This window comes from Neofelis nebulosa, chromosome 6, assembly GCF_028018385.1.
Source record: "Neofelis nebulosa isolate mNeoNeb1 chromosome 6, mNeoNeb1.pri, whole genome shotgun sequence".
NCBI classification, from domain to species: Eukaryota; Metazoa; Chordata; class Mammalia; order Carnivora; family Felidae; genus Neofelis; species Neofelis nebulosa.
In genome coordinates, this window is record NC_080787.1 from 135,398,517 (window position 1) to 135,418,648 (window position 20,132).

The 20,132-nt window shown below is 36.6% G+C and overlaps 1 protein-coding gene and 1 pseudogene across 5 annotated transcripts in view; one reads left to right on the forward strand and one right to left on the reverse strand.

Annotated features, from left to right (window-relative positions):
* The window catches only part of GRM1 (glutamate metabotropic receptor 1), a 421,006-nt gene that overhangs the window by 80,421 nt on the left and 320,453 nt on the right, over positions 1-20,132 (forward strand). The gene's annotated exons all lie outside the window — the stretch shown is intronic.
* Positions 10,084-17,479, reverse strand: LOC131514891 (large ribosomal subunit protein eL31-like; annotated as a pseudogene).

Below are 20,132 nucleotides of genomic sequence, written 5' to 3' on the forward strand. Positions count from 1 at the left end.
CATAAAGGTTACCAAGTAAACAGATTCATTCATTCTGGCAACATTTACATACCAGGCACTCTCAGGAATACAGAGATGAATAAGACATAATTCTTTGTCCTCTGGTGATGGATATAGACATGCACAAATGGTCACAATACAACACAATAAATGCTGTAGTGGGAGATTGCACAATGTGCTCATGGAACACAGATGAGAGAGCCATGAAGGCTGTCAGAGTGTTCCTGAAGACTTCACAGGAGGAAATATTTGATTGGAAAATTAAAGGGTAAAGATGAGAGACAGAACTGCAAGCTGGAGTGATGGCATACAAAGACAAAAAGGTGAAAAGAGGAATGACAGATTTAGGGGGAGTAGCTGTGTAAAATGTCTAGTGGGAAGGGGGGGGGGTCTAGGCTGTGAAGAAGGTGGAAGTCATGAAAAATTATCCTAGAAAAGTAGTTGGACCAGAGCTAAAGAAGGAGTGGTTGCCTAGTGATAATGTACAAGGAGGAGATAAAGATATCTAAAGAAGACTTAGACTCCATGGGGGGCAACATTGAGGAAGAGCACTTAGTAAGAAACTTTGAAGAACCATCAAAGTGATAGAAGGAGAACTGGGAGAGCTGTGTTGCAAAAGGCAGGAAAGGAGAGAATTTCAGAGAGGTGATGGTCAACCTTGTTATGTGCTCCAGAGATGGTCAGTGGGTCGGGTACTTCAAAATTAGCCATTGTGCCCACATTGAAATGAGCAAGCAAATGGTGGCATACTCATAAATGGAATTCATGCAAGAAGAAAGGATAAAAACATGGAACATGGTGTTGAATGAGAAAAGTCAGATAAACTACAAAGTCAGGTTTAATTAAACCTATAGTGCTTAGGAATACTTGCTTACCTGGTAAAAATGCAAAAGAAAGCTAGAAGAATGAGTGCTCTAAATTAAGACAGTGTTTCCTTGAAAGGAGAAAAGGGTAATGAGCTGGATGGGCACGAGGGCAGCTGCTGGGGTCTGGTGTGTTCTCTTTCTTGATCTGAGGGATGTTTTTATGGGTGTTTCCAATGGGAGAACTCTTTGGACCGTACATTCTTATTTTGTGAGCTTTTCTGTGATGTAGTTTATATTTCACAATAAGTAAGGCTAACAAATAAGCAATTGGAATGATTAATCCAGAGTAATGGTAGCTCTTGTTGAGTAGCTTCACGAGAGTGATGAGTGGTGGTGGTCGGATTGTGTTTGGTTAAGAAAGTAAAACAACAAAATCTGGAAATGCAGATCATTTTCTTCATATTGGTGGGAAATAGGAAGAGATAATTTGGCCTTTTGGAGTAGGTAACCTTTAAGTTAGTAATAATCCTAAACTAAATGCCCTTAGTTAAAATTTATAACATATGCAAGTAAACAGAAGTAAATTACAAATAATTGAACAAAACGTTGTTAAAACTCATGGTGACAAGTGATTTTTTTTCTTAAACAGATTTTTGAAAGCTTTGTTCATAGCTGCTATTTAATGTTAATCTAATGAATGATTCTTAGAAATTTGGAATTATAAAAAGGGACTAACTACTTGAAAAGATGAATAAACTAAAACACAAGCAACTCAAACATGTATCAGTAATCATTTGCCTTTAAGGGGCTGGAATCTTTGGTGTATTAGTAGTTTTTAGTTTTAGCACAGTATTTGCACTTTGTAATGTTTTTGATATGGCAAATTACAACACATTTACTTACCTTCATGAAAACCCCAATTTTGACATCCACACTAATGTCCTCCTGCTGAGACCAAGGAATGTTACGAATTAGAGGGAACTTTTAAGGTATCATTCAACTTGTTCATTTCAGCACCCAGGTCACACAGTGATTGGAAAGCCACAAATGCCTGGGTCTCTTGCCTCTCAGTCCTGTGATAATTTCCCTACTGCACCTTTAAGCTCGAAGATCACATCTTTGTGTGGCAGAAGATTCCAAGCCGTTCCTATGGTTTTGTTATAATGGAATTTGGTCTGTGCCAGCAACTAAAATGTTCTGTATTTGGAAATTGTTTTCTTTCTTTTTTTTTTTTTTTTTTTTTAATGTTTTTTATTTATTTTTGGGACAGACAGAGACAGAGCATGAACGGGGGAGGGGCAGAGAGAGAGGGAGACACAGAATCGGAAACAGGCTCCAGGCTCCGAGCCATCAGCCCAGAGCCCGACGCGGGGCTCGAACTCACGGACCGCGAGATCGTGACCTGGCTGAAGTCGGACGCTTAACCGACTGCGCCACCCAGGCGCCCCTGAAATTGTTTTCTTTTAAGTCATAGTTTGAAAACACTGAATACTTCATAAAGTGTTATTTATAGTTAGTTTTGGGGTGGTATCATTTATTTAAGGAGAATTCATTTCCTTTGAGGAATGTGATCGGAAAATGTCTTGATTAATGGAAATTCACTGTCAATGCAACTCGTAATGCAAGCTTAAGTTCTGAGACAGGAGATCAGCTGCGTAATCTTGTCAGCTTCCATAACAACATGAGCACATTTATGTTACCTCATTTCAGAATCTCAGATATCTTTGTGGATGGCCAAGGCTTCTGTTCTCATGGTAGAGTGAGGAAAGTAACCCCTGGCTGATCAAGGGGGTGGGTCCAGGGCTGTATTCTCAGCTAAACCCTCCTTCAGAGAGCTTATTCTTAGTGTGCCCTTCTCATAGGAAACATTCCCTCCTTGAGCAGCACTGTCCCTTGTGACATCTTGTATGATGCAGGGAGCAAATTCTCAGTTTAGCTCTTACCAGGATTGTTCTTTTAACCAGTGATTCTGTTGTAAGGGCTACATTTCCCAAACTGAGGAGAACATTGTATTCAGGGAGTCTGCAAATCTTTATAGCTGTTGACCTTCTAAGTGACTATCAATGACATCTTCTAATTTATCACCTCACTGAGCTACTTTCATTATCTGTAACTCTCAACCCACTTAGATCTAGTCAACTTTGTGATATCAGTCCCTGTGTCTGAGGACCAACTCCTCTAACAGACTGTAGGTGTTTTGAAGACACGTTATGAGGCTGGGTAGCCTTTGTGCACCCCAGTGCACCTAGAATGATGATAGGTACACACTAAGTTATTAATAATTACAAGTTAAGCAAAACCTAATGTTTTCATTAAAACATTTTCTTAAAAGCCTTATTGCTTTTTTGTTTCTGTATGTCCAAGGGTAGTTAACTTGCTTTTTGTGCTCTGGACAATATTTGGCGGTATGACTATAAATAGCTTCTCTTCCCCTGGCCTCAGTGGCCTCTATGTGCCTTTATTCTAGAAAGCTGAATTTGCAAGGTTTCCCTTGACACCATTCCTGCAATGTTCCGTCTCTCTCACCAGGAGCATGGCCTTCTGTAACATCTCCTATTTCTTCTCTTCTAGGGTTAAAAACATTTAGCACCTTCTTGAAAATTGTTTTCTGTGAACGTTTATTTTAAATGATGTTACTATTCCATAGGAGACAAAATACAAAAACACAATAGAGGAACAATATGCAAAATAAATACAAACATCTGGGCAAAATGTAGTGGCATGCCAGCTCAAACATATTTTTCTGTTGTTAGTGTCTGCACAGTTTGTCTCTGGCTTTAATATTCATTTATGTGCCTATAATGCTTCCAGGCACAGTAAAAGAGCCCCAGGGCGTGGCTAACCTGAGGGCCCTTAGAGGCTTCCTGCAGGAAATTGCAGCTTTGCCTCTTACTGGCGGCCAGAGGTGGCTGTTCTCACTGGAGCTTTCACCCTTCAAGCCAGAAATGGGATTACCCCTGGGAACTCATTACCTCCTGTCAGAGGGTCGTTGATTTTCCTCTCTTTAATCACCTCTCAACTGCATAGATTTCACAAAACAGTAGAGAGAGAAATAGATACATTTGACAGGTAGGTTTTGAGGAAATGAACACGTAAATTGTATCTATGGAATTCAGGAGGCACGGTTCCCATGCCTCTGAGGACCTCATTTCCACATCAGCACTTGGTTATCTGAGTGACTACTTTACTCATGTGTGGAGAAGCCTGTTTCTCCTTGCAGGTCTATCTTCTTGATTTATCATAAACATGTTAAAAACTATAAGTAACTGTAATTGTTTATATTTATATTGACTGGTATTAGTTAAGTTTTGTGCTATTTAACTCTAATTTGCTTTCTTTATTTTATGCTGAAGTTGTTTTTGGCTTTCAGAGAGCTTTACATTTTTCAAGTGCTCATAGACATATAACAGATGATACATTTATCCCCATATATTGATATATGAATATATGAATTTATATTTATATATTTATATATGAATATATTCTATATTAGGAATATGCTACATGTAATTCATATATATATGAATACTTCCATTAACATTAATATATTAATATTCTGTTAACATTAACATTAGCACTGTGAATCTAAAAAAAAAAAAAAAGATAACATTAACGCCATGAAACTGGTATGGCAGATCTTACAAATGTGGAAACTGAGACAGAAGTTTTGTGATTACTGTCACCCAGCTGATGAATGACAGTGTTCCTACTGAGATGTGAGGGTTAAGATTCACAACGCAGTGTACCTGTGCCATCTCCTGCCAGAGTTCTCTCTTGCTATTCTAAAGATGGCATGTGCTTCCCCTGTTGGTCTGTGCCCACCCAGGTTTTTCTCTCAGTCAGTTGTGAGATGACCCATTTTCTAAGGCTCAGTTCAAGTTCACCGCCTTCTTGAAAGCTGTCCCTGACAAAACCGTTGTGGAGGTGTTTTTCTATAAATACTTGTTATTTTTGCCACTTATTTTGTATTCGCTCCTATGTTATTTTGTGTAGTTATTTGACTATGCCAAATTAGATAGGTGGGGAGATAAGGTGAAAAACATGGGCTTTGGGCTCAAATCTTGACTGCTACTTACCAGCTTTATGGCACTTTTTTGTCTCTGTTGACTCATCTGTAAAATGAGGATTTTATTAATTCGTTTAAACAGTATTTGTTAATGCCTACTATATTCTAGGTGCACACATTTGTGAAAAAGATTCAACCGGGCTCCTGCATGGCTCAGTCGATTAAGTGTACAACTCTTGGTTTTGGCTTAGGTCATGATCTTATGGTTTCGTGAGTTCAATGCATCGGGCTCTGTGCTGACAGCATGGAGCCTGCTTGGGATTCTTTCTTTCCCACTCTCTGCCCCTCCCCCACTCATGCTAGCTTTGTCTCTCAAAATAAATAAATAAACTTAAAAAAATACAACAAAAAATGTGAGGGAGACAGACTAACAAATAATCAAAACATTGTAAACAAGTGTGAAATGATACTAAAAATAAAACCAGGTGATAAAGTGGTGACTGTGAGAAAGGTTTACATTAGCTAGGGTGGTCTTGAAAAGTCTCTATGAGGAAATTGATACTTTATCCTGAGACTTGACGGATATGTAGAGTTAGTCTTGCAAAGACCTGATGAAGAGTTCTCCAGGCAGGAAGACCTGGAAGTGTGAAATCCCCCAGGTTTGAGATATCTTGGAGGAACAGAGGGAAGGCCAGAACAGTTGGGGTATAGTGAGCAGGTGCTGTGATCAGATGTAGGGGGTGAGATGGCTGAGAAAGGGAAGGATCAAATCATAGGGGGCCTGTGGTATTAGTAAGGAGTTTGGGTTTTATTCTAATTGCTATAAGAAGTCAACGGAGAGGATAACAACCGCCCCCCCCCCACTTTTGGGGATGCTGAATAGGTTGACACAGAAAAGCACTTAGCTCAAATCCTGATGTTAAGTGTTCAACATATTTTTATACCACCTTCACATATACTTTATTATTATAACTACACCATAAGCTCCTTAAATGCGGGTCTACATGTCATACTACTGCGTTGCCTACACAGTGTGGCACACTGTGACATAGAAAACCTGACAGGGTTCTTTAGATGTGAGTGGTGGCCTAGTGTGCTGTTCAGAAATAGCCTTTCTGTATAGAGACATGCACTGTTCTGAGAAATTCAATCAATACACGAGGTTATCCGATGAGTTCCGTAACAGCAACTCGCATATAGTGGAGTGTGCAAGTATGCATATTTCTCTCCTCAATCTATATTTAATGGCCAATCTGGAAAAACATTGACTTTTATATGATTACCTGAGAGAGAGGTGGACAGAGAAAGAGAGGGAGAGAGAGAAAACAATAATGCAAGTATAAGGGATGAAGGCTCCCTTTACTATTTTGGAAGGGAATGTCTTCAGAAAAGTCTTTTTCTTTCTTATTTGCCACACCATCTGCTTTTCAGATAAGCAGAACTAGGGAGTCCTTTATTGAGATACATACTGTTACTTAGACCCTGAGAGTTTATTTCTTTTTGGAAATGCCAAAGCATTTGAATTTTTCTGTGCTTCAGAGCGTGTATTATTTTTTTTCTTTCTTACAGAAGAGATAGAAACCCATCTATCTGGGCTTCCTGGTAAAGGTTTCGTCCTGAAAGATAGCTTCCCATGAGCCATTTGTCACCATTTCTATGCATAAGAAGTGGGAAGATTCTTACACTTTTCCTTTGTATGTTCACATTCAGATCACTCACTCAGGGACATGCACTGGTTTTTAAATTGTCTTCTGTTTGGAATTAAAGATGCCTCTTGGGTTTTATGCAACTCCAAAACTGAGCCAATTTAGCTCTCTCCTGAATTGGTGGCCCTTTTTGTTGTCTCTCCTCATTTTCTTCATAGAGGGTCACCTTCAGATGATTAATAAGTACACTGCCTTCAGCTTCAAAATACATCATTTAAGAACATTTGTTTGATTTTCAGTCATCTAGTACCTTTCAAAGTAATCAGCAGAAAGGATAGAACTTTAATAAGTTAAAGGCAAATCATTATTTGATAAAATTCTCTTTTCACTCCTGTAAATCTTCAAGTTTCGTATTTCTTTTTGACAAAACTGTCAAATAAAATCCAACAAGAAGATAGGAGCAGAACCATGAAATCAAAACTGCTTTTATTCCTTTGATTTGCCCAGTCTTTAATAGTAAGTGGGATGTAGCTTTTGTTTCCCAGCACAAATGGAAACTTTTTGAGAGTACAGATCATGCCACATATTTCTGTTGCCTCCATTAGGGCCAAAACCTGGCTAGATGCTCAACACACACATAATAAGCTGATTAGAACACTTGAGCCATTAAACTTGCATTGTTGTTTGATGCCTTCCTCCTGCAGCTTAAAACCTTAAGATATCCCACTGAGCCCTTGAATTTGGCACAATGCAAGAGAAGATGGAGTACTAACAGAGCCTTATCACTTATATGCTTCTACTCTGCTGCACTTGTGCTGTTAATTCAGGCCCTCCAGAAGAAAGCATATGTACTCTTTTAGAAAAAAAAAAAAAAAGGAAGACTCTGAAAGTGAGAATTCAAACGAGGATAGCGTAATTTCATTCTCTCCAAAATCTGTGAAATACAAGACAGCATTCTTTAAAGCTTTTTACTGAAGGCTAAGGGTGAGATAGTAGTGATGTTTTGATGTCTAGAACATCGACTGTTTTTCTTTCTAAGCTTTTGCAACAAGGATTATGGATAACAGTGAAACAGATGATACTTTGTAGACTAAGGTCTTGTGAAAACAAAAATATATGATTCACTTCTGTTAGGTATATTATGAAAGATGTGACAGCAAACCATTAACCTGCAGCCATTTCTCATGAGGATGAGAGAGAGCTGGTCTGAGGCAGGTGTTTTGAACTGTAAGTCCTGAATCTTCTCTCTGGATTGAGAAATGCTCTGTATTGGACGTGGTTTCTTGCCATAAGTCTCAAAAATTAAGCTATGTACCCCTCCCAAATCTTAGCTACTCTTAGGAAGTTTTTGGATCTATATGAATGAATTCCTCTTTATGGGATGATTACATTGGTTGACAACATGTCAAAGCTGAAAAGAGAGAGGTAGAAGATGTGTATTTAACACTTTGAACTCCTGTGGAATCTGTTGCTTAATTTTACCACCTCAAGAATTTGGAAAGGAAGATTTCATTTACTAATAACAACTGTATTAGGAACATTGTTTTAAGAGTTCGGTATACTAATGATTGTTTAGAGCCTTTTATTTATTTATTTATTTATTTTTTAATTTTTTTTTAATGTTTATTTATCTTTGAGAGAGACAGAGACAGAATGCAAGTGGCTTGGAGCAGAGAGAGAGGGAGGCACAGAATCTGAAGCAGGCTCGAGGCTCCAAGCTGTCAGCACAGAGCCAGACGTGGGGCTCGAACTCACAAACTGTGAGATCATGACCTGAGCTGAAGTCGGACGCTCAACTGACTGAGCCACCCAGGCGCCCCTGTTTAGAGCCTTTTAAACTGGCAAAAGTAACTTTAAATAATGAATACTCAAGATTGCTAAGAGGTTGAAACTGATATTCCTGTACTTTTGTGGTAGATTGTTTTCCACCACAAATTGGAAAGCAATCTGGCATATGGATTGAAAATAAAAACATTGATAGTCTTTTTTTCAGGATTTCCATTTTTTAGTGGAAATAATTGGAAGCAAGAGACAAATGCACAAAAATTTCATTGAGGTCGTATGCATAATTATAAAAGCAAAACAAAATGAACTCAAAATAAATGAGCAATAGTTGTGGAATGCTTATTCAGATTAGGATACCTCCATTCAGTGGCCTTCAAAATAATGGTTAAGTACCAATAAAAACATGGTAAAAAATATTATTATACAATTAGTTAAAGAAGGCTGACTCTTAAATTATTCCAGTATTACAACTATCAAACTGGTTTGAAAGAAATGTATTAAAATTATAATATTAGTTATGTTTGGGTAATGGTATTATTTATTTATTCAGCCAATAAATAGACTATGTAAATCACATATATTCTCATGTAATCCTCATACAAATTTTTCATTGGTATTCTATTTTAGAATAGTATGTAGGAAAATACATAAATAATAAGATGCTTTATGCCAGAAACTTAGTGTTCAGGTTTATTGTTCAGGCATCATTCCAATACTTTGGATACTGAAGTATTTGGGTCTTTATTTTTCCTTGAAAATGTATCAATTTATCAATTGCATGACTAGGGACTAAAGTACATGAAGGTTATTTCAACAACCCAGAAAATCTGCATTTCAGATATGAAGGTTATAGTTCCAGTCAAAAGTTCTATTATCAAGACAGTTGCTGTTGAGATAGAGAAGACTGAGTGACTTCCATCAATCCTATAGACTTTAAAGGTATGTCCAAGGTGACACTACTACTTAACTTCTCTGTGGCCAATTTCCTCATCTTAAAATGGTGATAATAGTCATAGGGTTGTTCTGAGGATTAAGTGTGTGTGCGCACGTGTGTTGTATCTCAAATTTAGAGCAGTGCTTGGCACGTAGGAAGTTGTCAACAAATGGGAGCCAGTACTGTAGTTGTGTTGATCTAGTTGTAACTTCATATGCAACATGCCATCACTTCCCATTATTTGTTCTCCCTATTACTTGATTATATCATCTGCTTATTCTTCAAACTAATTTTGGCACTAACTACCAAATTTCAGTAAAACAAAGGCAATGAAAATTAAGCTACAATTTTGTAATGTGTCTTCCCATTCATATAGGTCTGGCACATTTTTTGTCCGGTTGATTCCTAGTAATTTTAGATTTGAATTTAGAATTAGATTTTAGATTAGAATTTAGAATTAGAGTTTTTTCATACCATTTCTTAATTGGTTATTAGAAGAGTTACTGATTTTGGTTGGATGATCTTGTATCTGGCAACTGTTGTGTGCCTTTGTTTTAGTTCTAACTAGTTTTCTGGTTTATCTCTCTGTTAACTAGTAAACAAGACAGTCTGCAAAATGACTTTTGTTGCCTACCAGCTAATGTTTAATGATTCATCTCTTTTTTTGTCTTTTGCATTAGCTATGAACAATTCTACATAATTACACTGATAATAGATGTCTTTATTTAAAGTGTTTTCAGTGTTAACCTCTTAATGTGTTTATTTGTATTTGATAGATACCATTCATCAATTTATGAGACATTTCATCTATCTTTAACTTTGGTATAATTTATTTGTATTAATTAATTAATTAATTTGCAGTTTTATACCTTTATTTGACAATCAGTGATTGGTTCTTGTCCACATTCACTGTAGATATTTGAAGGTGGTGACAGGTATATAGGTAAACAACATATAGAGCTTGTTGGGTGAATCTTCATCTTCGCTGTGTTTTCTGGAAAACTTCATGTGGATACAGTAAGCAGCATTCCTGATTTCCTTTGGCCCAGACAGCTTTGTTGAGCCTGGTGTCAATGAGCACATCTGGAGTTCCCATCTCCTTTACGGCAAATTTCTGGATCTCTTTGAGTGCACCAGGGGCATGCTTCTTGAAACCCACTCCATGGATGTGCTTGAGAATATTGATGGTGTATTATCTGGTCATTACCTTGTTGGTGGCAGAGTGGCCCTTATTCTTCTCACCACTCTTCTTTGTGGGAGCCTTTCTACCTGCTCTGTCTGGGAAGGAAGAGCACGAGGTATTGTAGGAGAGGGAAACCAGTGTGCAAGTACGTAGTGTAATTCTTAAAACTCAAGAACAAGTCTTCAATTTTATCACAGACTTCTCCCTCATGTTAGGATGATCACGTAATTAAATAGTTAACACACAGACTCTTAATACATTTTTTAGCATTGGATGACTCTTTTACTTCTAGAATAAATCCTGCTTGGCAATTGAATAATATTTTCTTTTAATATCCTTCTATATTTTGTTCACTCAGATATTATGTTTAGGAATTTTACATCTGTTTTCCAGAAGAGATAAAAATCCATAGTATAGTGCGTGTGTGTGCACGCACACGTGTACATGCATGTGTGTATTACATTTTTCTCACTTTGTGATCAGTTTTGAATTCTTTTCTAGAATCAAATATAAAGTATACTAATCTTCACTTCTTACTATTGTTTGAAGCCTGTAGTTTTAAAAAAACTTACCTGGAAAGTCATCTGAGAGTATTTTCTGAGGAGAGATAAATCTTTTTTTTAAAAGTTTATTTATTTATTTTGGGAGAGAGAGAGAGAGAGAGAAGCAGAGAGAGAAGGAGAGAATCCCAATCAGGGGCTCTATCTCATGAACCGTGAGATCATGACCTGAGCCTAAATCAAGAGTTGGACATTTAACCAACTGAGCCACCCAGACACCCCCAGACTCTTAATTTTAAGATGATGTAATAATTCTGATGATAGTCTGATTTCAGATTTTTTTTTGCAAACATTTTTCCTTCATTGGTAAGATTACAGGTTTTATTCTTTATCTTTGGAATTCACAAATTTTGTTGGATGGCATCTAGATTATATTCCACAATTTACCCTATGCCTACTACAAAACCCTTGGAGAAAATTCAAGTAATTCCTCTCTGAAAATTTGGGACTTCATCGGTTCAAGTAAATTTTCCTGTATTATTTTCTTCATCGTTTTCTACTTCTTACCTCTTTCTTGTTAGGTAGATGTTAGGTCTTCTGGATTGTTCTTCTGTCTCAATATTTCTCATCTTTTTGTTCTGCTGCATTGAAGATGGGAGGGCTTCTCAGCAAGGTCTTGAAGTTCACTAATTCAGCTTTAAGCCTGTATCTTTCTGATGTTTTTTACTTAAATTTGTCATTTGAGCAATCTTAGTTTTAATTAAAAAAACCCACTTTGTTGAGGTATGATCGATACACAAAAAGCTCTACATATTTAATGTATACAATTTGGTGAGTTTGGAGGTAAGTGAAACCATCACTGCAATCAATGCCATGAACATATCCAATTACTTCTTTTTTCTAGTATCTTCATTAATTTTTGTGGATGTAACATCTCTTAAAGTTTCTAAGAATTCTAATTATATTTATTTTAAACTTCTATGATATATCAACTTTGTTTTTGAAGATGTTAGTTCCTTGGCTTAGTCCAACCAACAACCGTTTTCACATTATTGGCTTTTCTGAAATATTTGTATTTATAACTGAGGTCTGAGATTGGCAAGTAATGATAGCTAGAGATGATTTCCCAGAAAATGTGAAGAAAATAATTCCTTCGGTGAGTGAATTTAAATTCTGTTCATAAAGATTTGGCTGGAGAGAGGGTGCATGGTTGTGACCAGAAGATATTGCTTCTATATTACTCAAGAGCTTGCTTAATAGATGTAGAGGATGCGTGTTCATAAGGGAACTAGAAGTTACCTGAAGCACCACGTGGTATTATCTTTCTTTTGTCCCAATAACTTCTGTAAAATTCCTTTGGTAGAACTTCCATTTTATTTAGAGAGCTCTTTTTGAGGCATTAGTCGGGAGGCTTAGGTATACTCAGCAGTACAGTAATTTTGCAGCTCACCATTCCACTACCCAATTGTGCTTCTAGTCCCTGCTGTCTTTGATCTTGGTGTTCTTCTTGGATTCTGAGGGGAACACTCACTTCTTTAGTAGTCTTCTCTTGTGCCTTTTTGGTGCTATAGGTTCAGCTCTGTGAGATTTTACCATCAATCTGAACCCATCTGCCTGTGTCTTCTAGAAATTCCCCACTGTTCTGCTCGGTGGCTGGCACCCTTCCCAGGTTTCTCGTGCTACCATGGATTCATTTTTATTTTTAAATCTCTTGTGTTCTTTGAGTGGCATCCTGGGAAGTAGGAAAGATTAATACATATGCTCAGATATCCATCACAAAGCAGAAAAAAACTCAGTTTTTAGTATTAGCACAAAAAAAATTTCTTAGTTCTGAGGAGTCAGCATAGTTTATTTTACAAAATGTGTCATTTTTCTTTTAGTTTAAGCTTTGAAAGATTGTTTCAAAAATATTAAGTGTCAGGTACTGTGCCACGTGCTTTGCACACATTTTTCAATATCTTAATAACTGTAGAAATTCAATATTATTTTTCGGGGTGCCTAGGTGGCTCAGTCAGTTAAGCATTAGAATCTTGGTTTCCGCTCAAGTCATGATCTCACGGTTCCTGGATGGAGGCCCACATCAGCTCCTGGGCTGATGGTGTGGAGTCTGCTTGGGATTCTTCCTCTCCCTCTCTTTCTTCCCCTTCCTTCCCCCTCCTCCCTCTCTCAAAATAAATAAATAAACTTTAAAAAAAAACTAAAAAAAAGAAATAAAGTTATTTTTCTATTTTACAGATTAAAAAGCAAATGCCTGGGAAACTTGAACCAGTAAATGATTTTAATCAACCCAATGCTTTCCAAAGCCATATTTTTCAAAAGAATAAATTAATTTAAATATAGAACACTGGAGACTTCATAGTATTACCTAAAATGTTAAGTTTTATGGTTTCATAATTTGGCTAAAGACTACAGGTGTATGTAATATTTTCCACATCACAGATTTCAAAGAAGACATTAAATATTTGCATTGACTTTGGAAGAGATTGTCTCAATCCACTAAATGTTTAATTTCTCCAATTATTTCATTCTGGTGTCCATTTTCCTTATCCCTTCGGAGACAGCAATCACTATAATACATTATTAAAGGTATGTGTTTATCAACATTTATATCTATATGTCTATCATTGTTGTGTTGGCAACAATTATTTCCATGATCTAAGTATCAGCTACACATCTTTCTGTGGAATAAAGGTTTGGCCATAGTATGATAAACATTTCTGAAAAATAAACACACAACAGTTCAATGATCATAGTCATGAATAGGGACGAAGAACGGGGGCACTGAGCATTTTTGGTCCCCTTGTAACCTTAAATACTTGCTTATCTTTTTAACAACTCGTCTGTGGTCATTTATGATTCAGAGAGTTTAGTCCGGTAAATTTGTTCAGGTTGCATTAATGGCCACAGAGGTCTGAGGAGAGAAAAATTACTTAAGTTTATTGAAATAAGGAAAAATGTAAAACTCCAGCTCATTATTTAAACAAAAAGATGAAACTATTTATTAGCGATGTGAGTAAAATTATGTTAATTATCTAATGCTACTGACATCATTTAAGTGACAAAAGAATTCTTTAAAATGCTTTAACATTGTGTAACTTGCTGTCACTCCTTATGGATTTGAGTTTTAAGAATGGTCCAAGCGACTTTTTATATTTCTCTGTAACTTACCTTTGATAATTGCCACTTGCCAAATCATGAAATTAGAATAGATGCTGTTCTTATATGCTCTGTGAAAGAAAGGGTGACAAAAATACATCATCACCACCCCCATCCACAAAACAGTTAACTTTATTTTATTTTTAATTGGTATTATTTCACTTGAGACAATTAAATATGCACAGACAACATTGTGTCTTAATTTAGTTATTGTACACAACTTTATCTATTTTCTGGCCATTTTTGGCCATTTGCATAGTCTTTTTGGGGGTACAGTTGGTATTTAGACCGTAGGGATAATTTCCCCCTTTTTTCTTCCTCCCTTCTTTCTCTCCCTCTCTGCCTTCTCTCTCTCCTTCTCTCCTTTCTTTCTTCATTTCTCTTCCCCCCTCCTCTACCCTCCTCCCTTCTCCCTTTCATTATTATTATTTTTTCTTTCTAGTTGTCATCATTATATTATAGATCGAAGTTGTAATATATAGATAGAGAGTTTAGGTCTATCTTCTAAATTTATCTGAGGCTAGGCTAATAATCTTGTCGTTATCACCTTTTGTAGCTTCTTTAAGCAACTAAGCTCTTTTATTTTTTCCTCTGTTCTCCATTTGGAGTTGCTATTTATGTGAGTGCTTATCATACTTGGCATATGTTCTCAGTTTTTTTTTTCCTAATTCACTTACTCAGACTCCTAATTAGTGGTGAATTACTCCTTCATTTTATCACCTGATTCTTGAAGGAAGCAGCCTATTCTGGAAATGTTTAAAAGTAAATGGAAATCAAAAAATTATGTGAAAATGAATTCATGATTTAACTCAACTGATGAGAGTATTTGTCTTAGCTGCTTAAAGTTCGGGTTGTTTTCTAATCATCTTTGTTTTTAATTTAATACCTTTAAATTCTGAAGAATGGATACATCCCTACCCATTTCTAGTTATACTGAAGCCAGAAATGAGAGAAAAATAATTTTCAGCTGCAAAAAGTTGCTACTTTATATTTTTGTATAGATCTGTAGGGAAGCTTCTTATAACAGAGGGATCAAAAGTTGACCCAAACTGGGGAAACTGAATTAAGTCTTAATGAAGACTTAAATGCAAATATAATTGTATTTGAACCACCTCTTGAAATAAAAGGATTCTTGACAATGAAAATTTATTTTATATTTTTTACTAAAAACATAGTCCACATTCACTATAAAAATTTTGTAAAGTAAGGGAAAATATAAAGGAAAAACATCTCACTGCCAATAGATATTTACTGTAACTTTTTGACATTGATTTTCTATATCTTTTTGGCACATGGATGTTTGTGCACAAATATACACATATTTTAATTTTTTAAAAAATGTTTATTTTTGAGAGAGAGACAGTCAGAGCATGAGCAGCGGATGGGCAGAGAGAGAGGAAGACACAGAATCCAAAGCAGGCTCCAAGCTTTAAGCTGTCAGCACAGAGCCCGATGCGGAGCTCGAACTGGCAAACTGCGAGATCATGATCTGAGCTGAAGTCGGACGTTAACCGACTAAGCCCCCCAGGCATCCATACACATGTTTTAAAAACATGTTTTTAAAAAACACATGTTTTACACATGTTTTAAAAAAGCACACTGTATATCGTTTAAACTTTAACAAATTTATCAATTTTGTTGGCTCAAATGGAGCTAAGATCATTTTTTAAAATGTGCTGAAACCTGGCATCAAACTAATCTCTGAATTAAAAATTTATTTCAAACTGATCTGTTACAGAAGAATTTTTAAATCCTCGAGTATGCTTCTAAATCTCTCATTAGTTGCTTCATATCACTTTAATTTGTAATCATTGGGGGAGAGGCGATAGATTCCCCTGTGTATTTCGTTATTGAAATCGTAATTTTATTCCTTAATTTGAAAAGCTCCAATAACCTTTACTATTGAAGAAAGTTTTAAGCTCATTCTAAAGAAATCTCTCTAACTTTGCTGCAATGAAATTGTTTTAAGTAGAAACAGAAGCTATTAACAGAAGTTAATAGCTGCAGTGGGTGATCCATTTTGACTAAGCCACTCTCAGGAATAGAGGCAGATTCAAGGTTGCTGGGTCTGATTTGGAGGGTCTTCTTTTTTTTTTTTTTAATATATGAAATTTATTGTTAAATTGGTTTCCATACAACACCCAGTGCTCATCCCAAAAGGTGCCCTCCTCAATACCCATCACCCATCCTCCCCTCCCTCCCACCCCCCATCAACCCTCAGTTTGTTCTCAGTTTTTAACAGTATCTTATGCTTTGGCTCTCTCCCACTCTAACCTCTTTTTTTTTTTTTTTTCCCTTCCCCTCCCCCATGGGTTTCTGTTAAGTTTCTCAGGATCCACATAAGAGTGAAACCATATGGTATCTGTCTTTCTCTGTATGGCTTATTTCACTTAGCATCACACTCCAATTCCATCCACGTTGCTACAAAAGGCCATATTTCATTCTTTCTCATTGCCAAGTAGTATTCCATTGTGTCTTCTTTAAGAAAAAAAATTATATTGCACTTGGCAACTGTAATGAAAATATATGTTTGTAAGTACATTGCTATGGCCACTTCCAGAGTCTTGGAAGGAGCCCCTGTAAATGAGGAGCTTCTGATGCTTAAGGCTTCATTAGCTCCATGTTAAATTTTCCTTGGCTCAGGAGTTAACATTAGTTTTCATTTGAGAAGCATAGTTACATTTCACAACACTATGTTACTGATTGTAGATTTGTAGGTACTTATTTCAATGGGAAGAAATGGTGGGAAGAGCTGGGCCTGTACAGAAGGTTCTGCAGGCTAAGACTAACAGAGGAGCTTTTATGTGCCTGAACCTTCAGGTGATGGCCTAGTGGCCATATTATTGATGCATTATTATTTCAGATTCAGAAGTCACAAAAGGCAGTCTAAACTGGTAGCCAAATAAGGAGAAGGTCAGAAGCTGAAACAGAAGTCCCTGTCTCAGGAGCCAAGAAAGTAACCAGAAAGGCAGCCCTTGGTGAACACAGGTGCTGTTGCCCATGACCATCTGGGTTCAAGTGATCAGACATGGGATAATATCGACCCATGATGTGACAATGAGCCTGGCATATGCTGAGGATATTCTTGAGTAAGACGACTTTCCAAATTTTAAATTATGGAAAGAGAACATGATTTGGAACCAAAAAATCTGCATTTGAGTTCACTTGTTGCCTCTTAATAGCTGTGTCATCTTGGGCAAGATTCAGTTTCCTGAAATTTAGTGGCTTAAAGTAACAAAGTTACGTTTTTTCATGAATCTGCATTTGGGTGGGGTTCAGTGGGGACAGCTTGTCTCTTCTCGAGTTGGCATCAGATGCAGTGGATCAAAGGCTGGAGGCTAGAATGATCTGGGACCTTATTCACTCACTGGTCTGGTGATTGATGCTGGCTGTCTGCTAGGACCTCTGGCTGTGGCTGAACATCTACACATGGTGTCTCCACATGGCTACTTGGCATCCTCATGGTGTGGTAGCTGGTTTCCAAGGGCAAGTATCCCTAGATAACCAGGCAAAGCTGAATCACACTTCTAGCTTGGCTTCAGAAGTCAAACAAGGTCATTTCAAGGGGGACAGAACACAGACTACATTTCTCAATAGAGAAGTGCCAATGTCATTCTATAAGACAAACGTGTCAGTCTCTTTAGAAAATACAATCTACCACAAGAATAATAATAACACATATTTATTGAATACTTAATTGACATCAAATGTTAAGTGATTTGCACACATATATTGCCTCATTTAATTTATCACGAGAACACTCAGGTTGGTGCTGTTAATTGTCTTGATTTTATAGATGACGAAAATGAGGCATTGTGAGTTTTACATCAAGAGTCAAGATTTGAACCCAGGTTTCTAGAGTTCATGCATTCTCAATCCTCAAATAGCAGAATTGTTTTCAGAATTAAATAAGATAATATACCTGAAAGAACTTTGTGAATTATAAATTTGCTATGCAAATTTAGTCATTTTAAGAAAAAAAAATTGGGGAACATTTTCAGAAGTATTAATATTTAAGATTTAGTACAGTATACATGTGTCTGAGTAGGTTACAAAATTAATTTAATAAATGATAATAGAATGGAATTTTTTGATGTTTTTTGATGTTTCCAGAAGGTAAAACCTCTGAGAGTCCTCTTTTCTCTTGTACCCACTGATCATTCTGTTCCCTACTCTAGCATCTTTGGCCATGCCCTGTATTTCCATTATGGAATCAGAGAAGGTTAAAGCTATGATAAGCCTTAGGTTTTATATGGACCAACTCCCTTATGTATTCCTGGAATTTTTAGTTGTGACTTCTAGAAACTTAATGACCTTTCAGAATAAATAATAATATGGAGTGTTTTTTTTTCTCTGATGTTTTCATTTGAGTTGTTTATACAACCCTAAAGAATGACAGAATTGAGGTGAAAGACTTTTTATTTTATTTTGGAGGTTAAATATTTAGGTTGAAATGTTCTTTTTGTCATCTATTAATATTTAACCAAATGGCAATATGTGTGTAGCACAGGAAGGAAAACAGAAGATAACATTCCTCATGATCCTACAGCTTGCATTGCATGAGAAGCAGCCACCAGAAACAGTGACTGGTTTCAAACTAGCAGAGGCTTATGATACAGGATATATGGATTTATTGAAGTGTAGTTGTTTCATTAAACAAGACCAAGAAAGCCCATGTGTGTATATGAGTGTACGTGTGACAGGGAAATTAATGTCAATTACTCTTTTCAACACCACTCCCCATCTGTTCCAGTTGAAGCTTACAGGGAATAGGTTGTTGGCAGGACAAAGCCAGGACTTTCCTTGGGGTGTTTCTGTAGTATGCTGAGAGAGGCTGCAAAGAGGAACCTGGAAGGTGGCAAGGATGTGGTCCCTGGTTCCCCTCGAACTGAACCTCAAACTTCGTTGCTACTTAAGTTTGGCCACTCCATGCCTGTTTGGGACAGAAGGTCATGTTTGAATGATAACTGCATGTTGTTAAAGGTCTTAAACTCTAGTCCAGGACTGTCTTGTGTGGCCAGCATTAGGGTCACCATATTGCAGAAGCTTCTTCTGCAACAGAAAGGGCCCCGACTGATTTTTTTGTGTGGGTTGGAGTTTTCTGACTCCTGAGGGAACTTGGTTATCAGTTCAGGATCATGGTTTGTCTGGAACCCAGATGCTTAAAGCTAAAGTCACAGATGCCAGGAGCTTTTTTTTTTTTTTCTTTTCCTATCCAGAGCAAAAAGATCAGTTAGGGCACAGGCATCCATTTTGCAATCTAGACATTTCTGGTGGTCAGACTGTAAGATTTCAGGTATATTGGCTTTAGCAAGGCAATTATGGGAAGAGAAATGTTGGCTGTCGATATTCAATCCTGATGCTGCTTCAGTGTATAATTAGGATAATTCAGGTAACTAGAAGTCATGGAGAATTCTACCGTACTATAGTTGAATTACACTGCTATGGCTCAAGATTTTGAGAACAAGTTAAAAAAAGGGTTGATTATATTTGCACTGTTGTTTCCTAAGGCTCTAGAGTTTAGTTTTCCTCTCTTCCCCATCCCTTTCTTCTCCCTTTCTTCCTACCCTCCTCCCTTCCTCCCTCTCTTCCTTCTTTTTTTCAAAGAAAAATACAAAGAACTTTATAAGGCATTGTATCAGTCAGTGCACTTATTAGTTATGACATTTATGTTTTAAACGTAAATAAGCAATAACGGAAGTAAATCATAAAGTTTTTTAAAAGAATAACAGGTGAAGAATGTATCATAGTCAAGAGAAAGTAAATGTTGAATAGTTGAAAATTAATTTGTTTGGTTTTATATTTTTAAAGTTTTTTATATTTTCATGGTAGTTAACTCCCAATACTATGTTAAGATTTAAAGGAAACATTGTGATAAGCTATTTTTTCCCTCAATGAACTCACCTTCTACTATATTTTATTAATGATGAAGTTATTTGGTGTTTTAAGAGGTAAAGCTTTAGATAATCTTATTTTCCGTATTAAATCAACATTAATTTCACTTAGAAAAGTCTAAGAAAGGAGGCAATTAATTTCTGAGAGGTTTAATATTAAGAAACAAGAGATTTTACCCAAGCTCAGACTGTAATGTTGTGCAGAAATGCATTTGTTGGGCT